Genomic DNA, 13,776 nt, shown 5'->3' on the forward strand with positions numbered 1-13,776 from the left:
GCTATTTTGGCATAACATTACAGCATGACATTTTATCAAACAGCAGTAAATTAAATTCAGAAGGTATTTAATATAAGTATCTGTATTGGAACATTAAAAACATTTCACTTAAACCCTGATAAACCCACATGACAGGGAGGCGTATATATTAACGAACATATCCTCAGTTTAATTACTCTGCTCTCACTGCTGGTCTCTATTAAAGGTCATTCTGCCTCCTACAATACAAACAAAATCGAGATTAATGAGACCTTTGTGTATAATATTTAGTCCTCTGCTGTGCCTGGCGAAAGCATCTTTTATTTTGATGCGATGCAGCAGGGGTTCTCTGCATGCTTGTTTAATTGATTGTCTTGTTTGGGTTTTTGGACAGCTGGAAGTCCTGAAGGCTCTGAACCATCTGTGTGCCATGTTGAAACTGTCGTCACCCCCTTTATCTGGGTTTACAAAGGCCCCATTTAGATCTGTAATTGACAAACCGACTCGAATGGTGCAATCATAACAAAGCTATGTTTAACTATAGTTCTCTGTCCCGTTGATATTGTTTAATCATGAGTTTTTTCAATATTTAAGCAGTCATGATGCATGTTTTCCATCATACACAAAAGACACAATACATGCACTTCGGAATCCATGTTGTGATAACTGAGGGGAAACCTTGGTGCCTGATGTTTTATCCTACTCTCGGCCATATTCGCAGCGGCGTCTGAAAAAAATTTGCACGTTGAAAGTCTAGTGTGGCCGCCCCTGACCAGGGATGTGGGCTTCAAACTAGCTTTATGTTATATGCCCTATGTACACGGCATTTGTTGTCTCTGTGTAACAATGCCTAGTGTATTATTCCTGTTAAATAAACAAACATATAAATAAAATTAACCTCAATTCCAACCATCATGTTTGAAGGAAACCAGATCTGCTCATCACATGCAGAGACCACCCCAAGAGTAAAGTGTGCTGGTAGCAGCCTCATGCTGTAGGGCTATTATGATGATTCAGATCGGCACTTCGGAGCCTGTTCGCGACTCGGTTGATTCAGATCGGGACTTCGGGGCCTGTTCGCGACTCCGTTGATTCAGATCGGCACTTCGGAGCCTGTTCGCGACTCGGTTGATTCAGATCGGCACTTCGGAGCCTGTTCGCGACTCGGTTGATTCAGATCGGCACTTCGGAGCCTGTTCGCGACTCGGTTGATTCAGATCGGGACTTCGGAGCATGTTCGCGACTCGGTTGATTCAGATCGGCACTTCGGAGCCTGTTCGCGACTCGGTTGATTCAGATCGGCACTTCGGAGCCTGTTCGCGACTCGGTTGATTCAGATCGGCACTTCTGAACCTGTTCGCGACTCGGTTGATTCAGATCGAGACTTCGGAGCCTGTTCGCGACTCGGTTGATTCAGATCGGGACTTCGGAGCCTGTTCGCGACTCGGTTGATTCAGATCGGGACTTCGGAGCATGTTCGCGACTCGGTTGATTCAGATCAGCACTTCGGAGCATGTTCGCGACTCGGTTGATTCAGATCTGGACTTTTTCTGATTGTGATGGTTGATTAAGGGCATTTGGGCTTTGTTTTCCCTCCACTTTACATTTCTGTGAAACAGGAAGCAATGGCTGGATAATTTCATGTTTATAATCACGCTGGAGTGCTCAAAATTGTGAATATGAATGGGAATATCCCTCAGAGATATTTCACTCATAAGAATTTCTAGGGGTGCCTATAATTGTGTCCAACGAGTATTTGAGAAAAAACATTAATTTCATAATGATATTTCCCCTCCGTTTTAATTTCTTATTATCCAATGAAAGGATACATTCTTGTGAATTTTTTAAATAAAAAAATCAAAAGGATTAACAATGCAGATTAATTTCACAGCCTTTTTTGATCATATTTGCCAAGGGTGCCAATATTTGTGGGCATGACTGTGTATGTGTGTGTGTGTGTGTGTGTGTGTGTGTGTGTGATGTTGTCTCGGTTGTACTTCTGTCACCAGAATAAATTCCTTGTGTGCGCAAACATAGTTTGCACTAAAGATCTTTCTTATTCTGATTTTGGTGTGGATGGAAAAAAGTCAGACACAGTGGGATTAGTGATGACATGCCCCAGAAAGGCTTTTATTTCAAACAGAAATATGAATTAAAAAGCTGATGTACAGGAGAAAAGCACCATAGGGTGTTTAAATCTATGAGGGTACAAAGAGAAAGAGTCATGATGTCTTCTTAAAAATAAATAAATAAATAAAATCAGACTTTTGTGGTTAGGGGGTGTGCAGCTGAGCAGCTGCCATTGAGATGGATTGGAATGCTGACAGATCGCTTTCTCTAGGTATATTAGAGCTTCTTGGTAGGCAGCAGGTGAGCTAATCAAACAGACAGAAAAAGGTTCCTCATGTGCACTTTTTATCTGACTGGACTGATGATCACTGGAAAGAGGAGGTTTTTCCATTTCAAGAGCGTTATAGTATTTCATAATGGCAAAAATTGCGGATGGTCAACTGGATGGATAGAATTACATTAACTGTACTACTAGCGATCATTGTGAATTGTAAAATACACTTTCAGAAAAAAAAGGTACAAAAGCTGTCACAGGGCTGGTATCTTTTCAAAATGTATCTTTTTTGTACCTTTTAAGTATTAATACTGTATGTACCTTTAAGTTACCAATATGTACTCTTTGTACCTTTTTATCAGAGAGTGTATAGTTCTAATAGTATAATAAAATGTCATTATTATTCTTATTCTTGATGTAAAGAAAACATAACATTTAATTAAATCATCTTAATTAAAAGGTCTAACAGCTGATAATCCATATCATAGCAAAAACCAAGCCAAGCTGTTTTAAATTACTATTTTTGTGTAATGGATTTTTTAAATTTGAGTTTTACTTCAGTTGATAATCTGAAAATGATAAATATCAAGATCATTTGACCCTTTTTGTTTCCAATTTTTTAGAACAGCAAAAAACAAATTTATTATATTTTTATATTGTTTTTGTTTATGCTCACTAAGACTTATTTGATAAAAAATACATTACATAACTTTAATGTGAAATTTTATGCAGTTTAAAAAATAAATCTACTTTTAAAATGTAACTCATTCCTATGATGGAATCAGTCTAATATCTTGATCAAGATAAATGTATTATTAGTGTTAAAAACACTTATGCTGCTTAAAATATTTGTGGGAATTTTGTTCAAAAAAAAAATTCAGGATTCTTTGATGAATAGAAAGTTCAAAAGAACAGAACTGATTTCAAGTAAAGAAACTTCTGTAACAATATGAATACTTTACTTTTGATAAATTCAATTAGTGTTTGGTGAATAAAAGCATTATAAAAAAATAGACCCCAAACTTTTAAATTAATAGTGTATATTATATAACATTTTTCATTCTCATTGCATTGCAGTTGCTGCCTTATAGATGATAGCAATATGCCTGTGAGATTGCATGTACTTTGTGATTTAAGTTGTAGGCTTGTCTGACTTCTGGATAATCCAATGGGAATCAAGGCAGGTTGTCGGCATTCTGTGTGCGTACACAAGTGTGGATTCGGCTTAGACTGCAAATCAGTTAACAGGAGACAAAGGCCTGCTGTCAGATGCTGTGATCAAACGTTCATGCAAAGATGCCCATGGCCTGTAGAAGCGCTTCACAAATGAACTCCATTAAAATTTCTAAATGGTTTTTCAGGGTGCACAGTGAAGCCTGCTCCCAGGTTTTACATAAAACAGTTAGTTATGAGAGAGTTATGCAAACAAAGAGGTAAACAATGAGCTGTTACATCCCATGAGTACCCTGATGACAGATGCCTTGAGGGAGTATGGAGAAACGCAGGCTCCCTGCAGGACTCGCATTCTCTTTCTCACTCCTCCTGGGTCTCTGTCTCTCTAACAAACTTTCATACACAAGCACAGCGGTTCAGGCAGACACCTGCTGGTAGTTTTCTAGCTGACTGCACTCAGAGTCTGTCGAGGCATACATCTGGTGGGGAAGCGGGCTGCTGTGCTCTACAGAGCTCAGCAACATGATAATTTGCAATCGTGAGCTCAGCTACATCCTACAGGGCATCAGGGCTCTAATGAAATCACAGGTCTACATGAAAAAGGGCCCAAAAGGGGATGTAAATGGCTCCGATCATGCATATCAGAAATTCTGAAGACAGCTGTAATGTTCTTTTTTGTCACATGGATCACAGGCTCAACCATGAAGTTTTGTTAGCACACACTTTTTTTGTTGTAAAAAAACTTTTTTCAAATCCCTTTTTGTGTAGCAATAAAAGTATGGCTTTATTTGGATAAAAGATTCGAACTGTGACATTTCTTTGTTTGAGTAGCACTACAAAGTTAAAATAGTTCTGCAATCTCAATAAAAAGGACAATTGTTGTCACTGGGGCAGTATCTTTTCAAAAGTTATGCTCCATTTAACGTACTTTCATGACAACTCTTAGAGAATTCAGTGTTGTAAGGTGCATGGCAATGTTAATTGGTTTTGGCTTGCTGGTCTTGGTCAATACTGCTGCTGCACATAACATGAAATAACCCCCATTTGAGACATACATGAAATCCCCCCATAGTAGATCTATACAGGTGGAGCTGGGGAAGGTGGAGGGTTTCTGAAGCGCACATCAATGAAAAGATACCAAAACCGCTGCATCATGTGAATAAGGAGGAGTTAAAACCTCAGTTAAAGTTAAAATCAGCCTGCACAATCTAGAGTTTCATGACAAAACTTTGTATTAATATGCACCCTTTAAATATGGTATAAAAGTGTACCTGTCAGGTAACGTCTTAGTGACAACTTTTGTATTTTATTTAATTTTTTTCTGAAAACGTGTTTGTAAAAATCATTATTATTATTACAAATTACAATTTTTATGAGGTCAGGAACATGTATTGAAATGATAGTTGACCTAAAAATTTAATTCTATCAAATGTACTCACTTCCATGTTATTCCAAACCTGCATTCGTGGATCACAAAATGAGTTGTCAGGCAGAACAGCATGAACTTGCTGTCTTTCTTCCACCATCCAATAATTAACCATATCAATAATTCCACCCATTGTGCAAGAGTCATGGATGTCACATGTCTCCTGTTCAAAACCAATTAGTTGAACAAATCATTGATATGTTTAGATTGCTGCCCTGACAGCAGAGACACATTTATAGTCATGCATGAACAGAATCTGCTCACACAATGCACTATAATTAATGCATCAGCTGCTGCTCAGAGATTGAAAGACTGTACTGGCAGCCTCAACAGTTCTCATGTGTGGAGCTAAGTTAATTCAGTACAGGCCTTTTGCCAACCACCTTGGGATTTTGGACTTCTATACTTTTAGGCCAATTGACATTTGAAGGGCTAATCTTAACACATATTCAGAATTATCATCGCAGTCTAGAAAATAAATAACTGTGACTAATTCCTACTGTAATTTCATGGTAATTATTTAAACAGCTTATGGAAAAAATAATGAATTAACAATATATATGCCTTGATTTAATGGTCAGTTATTATTTACTTTTTTCCAAGTTGTACCCCTAAAGAAATTTGCAGAACTTTTGAAAAATATGCTTAAAATCAACTTGATGCTACATCCACAATGCGAGGTCAATAGAACATGAAAGATGCCATCATCTAGTATGAGTTTAAACAAGGTAAAAGACGCCACATGCTCTCTGAGGAAGGGCTACAGAGTTCTCATGGTTAATTAGAGCTGGAAAACCCCTGAAACCCACCAGCTGCTTCAGAAGTCAATGTGATATAATTATGATCACACTGTAAGCTTTTAGGGCAAATAATCATTCCTGTATTGATTTGACCATCCAGAGGAACTGTTAATTACCCTTCAACTCAAATGTCCTCTAGGTCTGATCTACCATTTATAACTGATGTTAATATCATCCTTGTTTCATGTTTATCTTGTCTTCTGTTCTTACAATAAGACTGAAGTGAACAAAAGAGCTCCCTTAAAATGGACTGTTACTCATAACAAAAAGGTTGTAACTTTCATTCATTATCAGTGGAGCTAATAAAGGAAAGAAGTAAAAATAAAAAAATAAAAAAATATTAAAATACAGAATTTACTAATACACATCTGGTCAAGTTTAACAGTTCTCATTTCTATAATTTAAGTGTTAAACCACTCTAAACTTTCAAAAACAATCCTTGAATCAATTAAGGTCTATTAGATCAAAGACGATAACAGAGTAAATCCAAACTGAAAGTCCAAACCAAATGGGCAACCATCCTAGAGAGTCAATCCAAACCAGCAAACAAATCCAAAGTCGAAAGTCAATAGGTTCAGGAAATGTGGGAAACGATCACAAGCTACAAACAACTGCAGAACTACTGTCAAAACCTTGCAAAATCAGAAAGAACTGCAAACCTGAATAATTACCAACAGGAACTGCTGAACACGGGAGTTTTACTGTCACAATCTCTATGGCGTCTATGGCGGTGAGGAGGTTTTACTGCAGCTTTTCATTTATGCTTTTGTATATTCAAAATGTATTATTTTGCCCTCCTGACATTTGAACCTACAATATTTGGTTACCACTCCATATTTGCACTGAACCAACCACTTCTTATCTGATCTCCTAACATTCTGCTATAAGAATACAGACTAGTTGGGATTTAGAAGCACGCAGTAACAGAAAGGTGTATATATACACATATGCAATTGGTTTCTTAGCCAAAGAGTGTTTGACAAGATAATGTTCCCTTTTATGTATCCTTTCTACAATCTACAATCACTCTGGGGCTTGAGTGACAGAATAAACACATCCATTCATTTTAAACATATGAATATAGAACTAAAGGGGGAAAAAATATCACCAAACATAATAAACATAGAAAATAACAACATAGTAGCTGGCATTAGTTTGTGATGACAGCCGGCTCTTTCCTTTCAAGCGTATAAGGTTGTACATTAAAATACAGCTGGTATCAACAACATCACTGTAATGCCACCATGCATCTTCATTTTACCACTTTTATATTAAACAAAACAGATATATGCATGTACATAACCATTTCCACATTTTCAAACATACATTTTGAGGAAACATTAGCATCCATTCTCGTGGCAATAACCAAATATAATAAAGATAAGCACGCAAACATACAGTGCATAAATGAACAAATAAAAACAAAAGGAAGGTCTTTTTTACTTCTAACAACCTGAATAATAAAAGCTTACAGCATTTTTTCCCTTTTCATGCACATTATAGGGATAAAAGGTAATCAAAACAGATTCTCTGTCATGTTTTTTACATTTATGTTAATGATTTAAGATTAAAAAAATGATTTTTATCTTAGAAATTGACAAATCTGTCATGTCTCAACCTCACAAATGATTGTCTTTGTTTTGAGGATATCACAGGAGAAGATACAGGACCTGCTGACTTTCAGTGTATGGAAAAAAAAAAATCTAAATACAATACCAGTGCTATTTGAAAGAAAACATTGAAAAATTGATAGAAAAGTAGATTTTTATCCAATATTTGGTAATATATTTTTTTGTAGGCTGGTCATTTTTGACAGAACACAACATAAGGTGTGAAAAAAAAATCCCCATAAGCATGAAAATTAAACAAATTTATACATAAACTCATACCCCGTGTGAGCAAAGTAAGTTTTAGTCCAATGCAATAACATGATGCAGCTTCACGTGCTATCGGACATTTTCAACTTCCCTACTTCCCTATATCCATTGGACTTGATAGTAATAATGTAGCAGCCCATTCATTGGTAACCATATAAACATTAATAATAATAATAATAATAATAATAATAATAATAATTCCTTACATTTATATAGCGCTTTTCTAGACACTCAAAGCACTTTACATAGTCAGGGGGTATCTCCTCATCCACCACCAGTGTGCAGCATCCACCTGGATGATGCGACGGCAGCCATATTGCGCCAGAACACCCACCACACACCAGCTTACTGGTGGAGAGGAGACGGAGTGATGAAGCCAATCATCAGATATGGGGATTGTTCGGAGGACATGATGGTCAGAGGCCAATGGGCAAATTTACCCAGGTCACACCTCTACTCTTTTCGAAAGACATCCTGGGATTTTTACTGACCACAGAGAGTCAGGACCTCGGTTTAACGTCTCATCTGAAGGACGGTGCTTGTTGACAGTATAGTGTCCCCATCACTACACTGGGACGCTAGGACCCACACAGACCACAGGGTGAGCACCCCCTGCTGGCCTCACTAGCACCTCTTCCAGCAGCAACCTAGTTTTCTCAGAGGTCTCCCATCCAGATACTGACCAGGCTCAGGCCTGCTTAGCTTCAGTGGGAAACCGGTCTTGGGCTCCAGGGTGATATGGCTGCCGGCATTAACTGCACTATATAGGTTTAACAACTAATAATTGATCATTCTGATAGCATGTGAAGGCATTAGCATTTTTGGGCCAAAGAACACCATGAGAAGAGATGCCCTTACCAAAAAGTAGTATACTTCATGTTTATTTTATTAAGTATACTTAAGCAAAGTTCAAGTATATTTTTAAGTACCATTTATGTAGCAAGTACAAATTTCAGTGTTCTAGTATACTTGTAAGTGTACTGTTTCAATACTCATTGGGGCTAAATTGGCCCACTTTCTAGTATATATATATATATATATAAAAAGTATACTTTTAAGTTATAATACTTTACAAATTAAATACTTTGTACACATTGTATAGTCTCAGTAAACTACTAGTTTAGTCGTTTTATACTACAAGTATACTCTCGAACTTTACATCATACTTCAAGTATACTACTATGTTCCTATTTAGGTTTTAATTTGTATACATTTTGTTATATGAATATCTGAACATACAAAACATCCAAATAAACAACATGGAATCTGCTAGTAAACAAAAACATTTTATTCTAGCTTCATGCATTCTTTTTTAAAAACACTTTAATGTGGGTAAATTCAATAAAAAAAATAAAGAAAGAAAGAAATAACACTTTGAACAAAAAGCTGAAAAAATTTTTTTTTTAAGTGATAATCAAAACTTCGATATAGTCGATCAACACCCCAAACCTTGACTGTAATTATTACCTCTTCATCGTCATTTTATTCCATAACGTTACAGTTTTGATGCGGTTTCATGTCAGATGATCATGTTAGATTACGTGTGTTACTGTCTGGCGTTTATTTTTTCTTAACTTGTGTGTTTTTGGAAATTCTGTACAGAAGATGTGTACTAGCGCCCTCTACAATATAATAATGAAAACACAGATTCTAGGAGTATAGCTCAAATATATTTAGACTTTGTATAGAAGTCAATTATACTTAAATGTCATTTTAAGTATATTTCTGAGGAGTACTGTACATAAAGCCCATTTCTGAGAATTATACAAGTAAACTAAAAGCATACTTTTTTGTTTATTTATTAAAAGTATAATACAGCACACTTGAATAAACTTCTTTTTAGTAAGGGTGGCTTGAGAGGGAAAGAAATTAATACGAAGGAAATCAGTGACTGCTGATTAGAGTTTCAGTGCAAGACCAGCACAGTTGGACAACAACAGCTCCAAGCCTGATCTGTCCAGGACTGTCATCTGCCAGCGGTTCCTGCCATCTGTTCTGGTGTATATGGGTCACTTTAATCCTGTGTCAAGAGGACATTACAGCGCACGCAAGACATCTCAAAATGGCCAAGAACCCAGTTTCATCCTGCAGACCTGAACTCATGCTTGACTTCATACGTTCAAACAGCTGGAAATGTGTGTTGGGTTTCAGCCAGCTCCTATCACGACAGCCTCATTCAAACAACCTGCTGATTTATGCCTGAATTCACCACATCAGTCAAGATGAATTGGGATCTCAAACCTGCTGTCACGTCACCTCCTGCAGGGTTAGCGCTTTCATTTCAGAAGGGTCACTCCATTATATTATTTGATTAGGTCAGGTTCGCTCATTTGCATTCTCCATCAAGATTGAGATTGTGCATGTCTGTGGTTTGCACAGTTGTGAATATACTTTTCTTTATTCAGAACTCTCAATTCTTGATTGGTCGGTCACAACATTTCAAAGTGTGTTATTTCCCTATAACAATTATTGTTTAAAGCAAAGCTATTATAGGAACCCTAAATAACACTGTTCATCTGTGTATCTCTGACTCATGCTCTCGTTTCATAAAAATGCAGATGCTGTTGTCTTGCATCTCTGTTATAGTTTGTACTGAAAATTTAATCATGGAGGACTTCAGTATAAAATGTTTAGCATTCAGATCAGTATTTTATTTATATAATGTTATTTCTCAATTAAAGTAGTAGGCACAAAATAATTTATAATTGTATTATGATTAAATCTACAACAGGCATTTAATGCCATAAAAATTTGCTAAGGTACATTTCTTTTATTCCGCAAACATGCACAATTTTTTTTTTTAAAATAAATGCTATTTTAAAATGTTCAATTCGTCAAAGAATGCAAAATGTAATAGTTTCTACAAAAATATTAACAAGAACACAGAACAGTACTTTTTAAGCAAAGCCAAATAAAATAAATTTAACCGCCCTGACTCCATATATTCTTTGTACTAAGAAATTCTTCAAGAGTACAAGATAAGCACCCTATAATCTTTATGGTGACCGTGATATAATCTCTCATCAAGACCCCTGCAATTATCAGATGTGCCTGAAATGAATCTGGGCAGGAGTCCAGATAGATCTTAGAAATAGATAGATTTTATTTGAGCCCCCTGCAGAGATTCCCATCAGTCTTTGTCCTACCATCAATCACCAGTCACAAATAGTGATGTCAGAAAAATCAATTAACCAGTTAATGGCTGTGTTTATTGCTCAGGCCGTTCCTGCAAAAACCTTCAAGAGCCCAGCAGATCAACAGAGAACTCCATGTTGTTTATGTTCTCTATTCAGTTTCGGCAAACATCTAACATTACGGATGGACGGATATACACATACACACTAATTTTAATTCAGCGAGGATGCATTAAGTTGAACAAAAGTGACAAAGACTTTAACAGTTGTAAAAAAATAAAATAAAAGGAAAATAGCTCTTTTAAACTTTCTATTCATTAAAGAATCCTGAAAAATCTTTTCACGGTTTCCCCCAAATATTAATCAGCACAAACGTTTTAACACTAATGATAATGAGATTTTTGTACTTTTAACAAGCAGGTTTGTATAAAGCACATCAAAAATGCTTTACATAAAAAGAACTTTAAATAAATTTGAAATGGTCACAACAGATGCATAAAAAATACAAATATAATTAAAAGCAAATTTGATGTTGATTTATAATGTTTTAAAACAGTTAAGAAAAGGAAACTTGTATAAAAAAGACTGCACAATCATTTCTAAACAGAGTTCTATATATAAAAAACCCAGTTATTTTAAATTGTAATAATATTTACTGTATGTAAATAAAAAAAAAACATGCTTTATTAATGTTGCATACAAACCTGCTGTAAAAAATCGTGAACATTTCACTTTTGACAAATGTCAGTAGAGCATATTTGCTTTAAAGGCATTTTTAAATAATAAGAATAATAATAATAATAAAAAAAAAAAGTTTATTGCATGCAGGATATGGAGACTTCATTGATTTCTTAGAGGGAAGTCTACTGTAACCTCCATATAAACCATTTTATCAGCTTGTACTGCTTTAGCCTAAAGAGTTCAGGTTTGTGTAACTGTAATCTTCCGGTTGCATTTGGTCTAATCTTAGTCTTTTCCATTTCAACCAGTGGTAAAAAAAAAAAAAAAGCTTTTTGAAGACACTTCGGCTGTTTTACTCATTACATTTTAAAACACTGTTGGCAGTTTCATAGCCTTATCTCATTTTCCAATGCACACAGAAGCTGCTTTTCCACCAATAGAAGCATTTGCCTTCACTTGTGAGAACATGTCAGCCATAACAGCTCTGTACCTGTGGCCTCCTGGAATCAGCGTTGCTCTAAATACCGCTTTCTGGATACGACTGCGGACCGCACAGGATGTAAATAGGGGTTGTGTGACATTGACAGCAGCCTACTGCATGGAAACAGAGACATAGAGATTCACATTAGCATGGTGAAGAAATGCTGGAGCCATTTGCTGCAGATTAAGAGAGATTGTGTGTGAAATGGAAATTACCACAGTTCAGTGTGTGTGTGCACAGTCTACATATGATAAGGTGTATTCAGTAGAAGCTTTATCACCATGCTGCTGGAAAAGGCTCTCAACATCCCTCGTAAAACTGGATTTATGTTCCAGTCTTTTGGGATTGCACTTTCTTTGTGGTGAATTTAAAGACCAAGTTGTAGCAAATGCATCTTACTGCCAGGAGAAAAATGTGAGAATCAATGGCTGACAAGTTGAAGACTTTATTTTTGAATGCTTATATTTGCAATTGATAACTTTCACTCTTATATTTGTCACAGCAGCAAAGAGTGCTTAAACATCTATCTATCTATCTATCTATCTATCTCTCTCTCTCTCTCTATATAGTTAATTAGTGGTTGTTGTTGCTAAATAAAGCATGACTATTATTAGTTCTCAGGAGGCTTAAGGATTTGAACAAGCCCCAGCATTTGCTAGATATGAATGATAACTCAAACTGTGGGTGTGTGTTTTGTGACACTATTTTTCTAATGCTGTTCGGTGTGCAAAACGAACTCATACTTTCAATGAAAGAGGAAAACAAACAATATGGCTTGCATTTATCTTTCATTGTAAATAGGGTCAGTAAGCAATACAATACCATAAAAGTAATATCCTAACAACCTCCCAGAACACCCTCCAAACCACTCAGAAAACCCTGCCAATCACATAGTGCCCAGCATCTGCCCAGAATACCTTAGCCACCACATAGCAATTTGCCTGCAAATTAACACCAGAGCAACCACCCAGAATATTCTAGAAACTAAACAGACTGCCCATCCAGAAAACCTTGACAACCACATGGCAACCCCCGAACACCCATCAGAATAGCTTAGCAACCACATAGCAATGTGCCAGCAACTAGAACCCCATCACAATGTCTTAGCAACCACAGAGAACACCATAGAAACCACTCAGTAGATCCTATACCGCATATCAACACCCAAGCTATTATTTCAGATTATAATAAAGACTTGGGCCAGTTAGCAATACAAAACAATAGTAAGGTCTTGCCAACCACACAGAATCTCCAAGCAACAACAAATACACCACTGTTTGTCTGTGTGATCAGTGGTAAATAATAAAACACAGAGGATTTGTCTCTGAAATAATTATGTCATAAAATTCCACTTACAAAATATCAGCGTGCTGCTAACTGGAGTCGTGTGGCACAAGGACTCTGCTTTAATTGTAGACTTTTGACAGCAGGTCTAATTGTAGTGTCCTCCACTGCCACTTGGCTTTCGCCTGTTTTAGTTTTAGGTGATGTTAATTACGATGACTAATTGCCTCAGGCTTGTTTCCCATGTGAGATGCTAACAGGTGCACTGACGCTAACATCCCAGCACATCCTCCACCAATCTCACCATCAGCTGCTCGAGTCCGCAGCCACCAAAGAAAATTAATACAGGAATAAATGAATAAAACAGGAAAAAGCAAGAATGAGGGAAACATTTTTTCAGAGAAAAGTTAATATAAAATATAATTCAATAAACACAACTTTATTATTTCCCCTAAGCAATGAAACACTACCTCTGAGCAATGATATTTTCTTCTACAACATCATATCGATGTTCTGTCGATTTCTGGTTACTGTCTTCATAGCCTAATAGGCAGCGGAGAGTGATTTTAATGAATAGCTTCAGATCCCATTCTGCAT

At 36.4% G+C, this 13,776-nt stretch overlaps 1 long non-coding RNA gene across 2 annotated transcripts; it reads right to left on the reverse strand.

Moving 5' to 3' along the window:
• Positions 1 to 2,094: 2,094 nt before the first annotated feature.
• On the reverse strand, positions 2,095 to 13,336 carry LOC113094917 (uncharacterized). Of its 2 annotated transcripts, XR_003288231.1 has the most exons (4): positions 13,252 to 13,336; positions 12,176 to 12,293; positions 11,905 to 12,008; positions 2,095 to 2,354 (listed from the first exon to the last, which is right to left on the reverse strand). It is a non-coding gene; the product is annotated as an uncharacterized LOC113094917 (long non-coding RNA). The 2 variants fall into 2 exon arrangements; XR_003288230.1 differs by lacking the exon at positions 2,095 to 2,354 and having other exon boundaries at positions 11,347 to 12,008.
• Positions 13,337 to 13,776: the final 440 nt, after the last annotated feature.

Source organism: Carassius auratus, unplaced genomic scaffold, assembly GCF_003368295.1.
Source record: "Carassius auratus strain Wakin unplaced genomic scaffold, ASM336829v1 scaf_tig00215528, whole genome shotgun sequence".
NCBI lineage: Eukaryota > Metazoa > Chordata > Actinopteri > Cypriniformes > Cyprinidae > Carassius > Carassius auratus.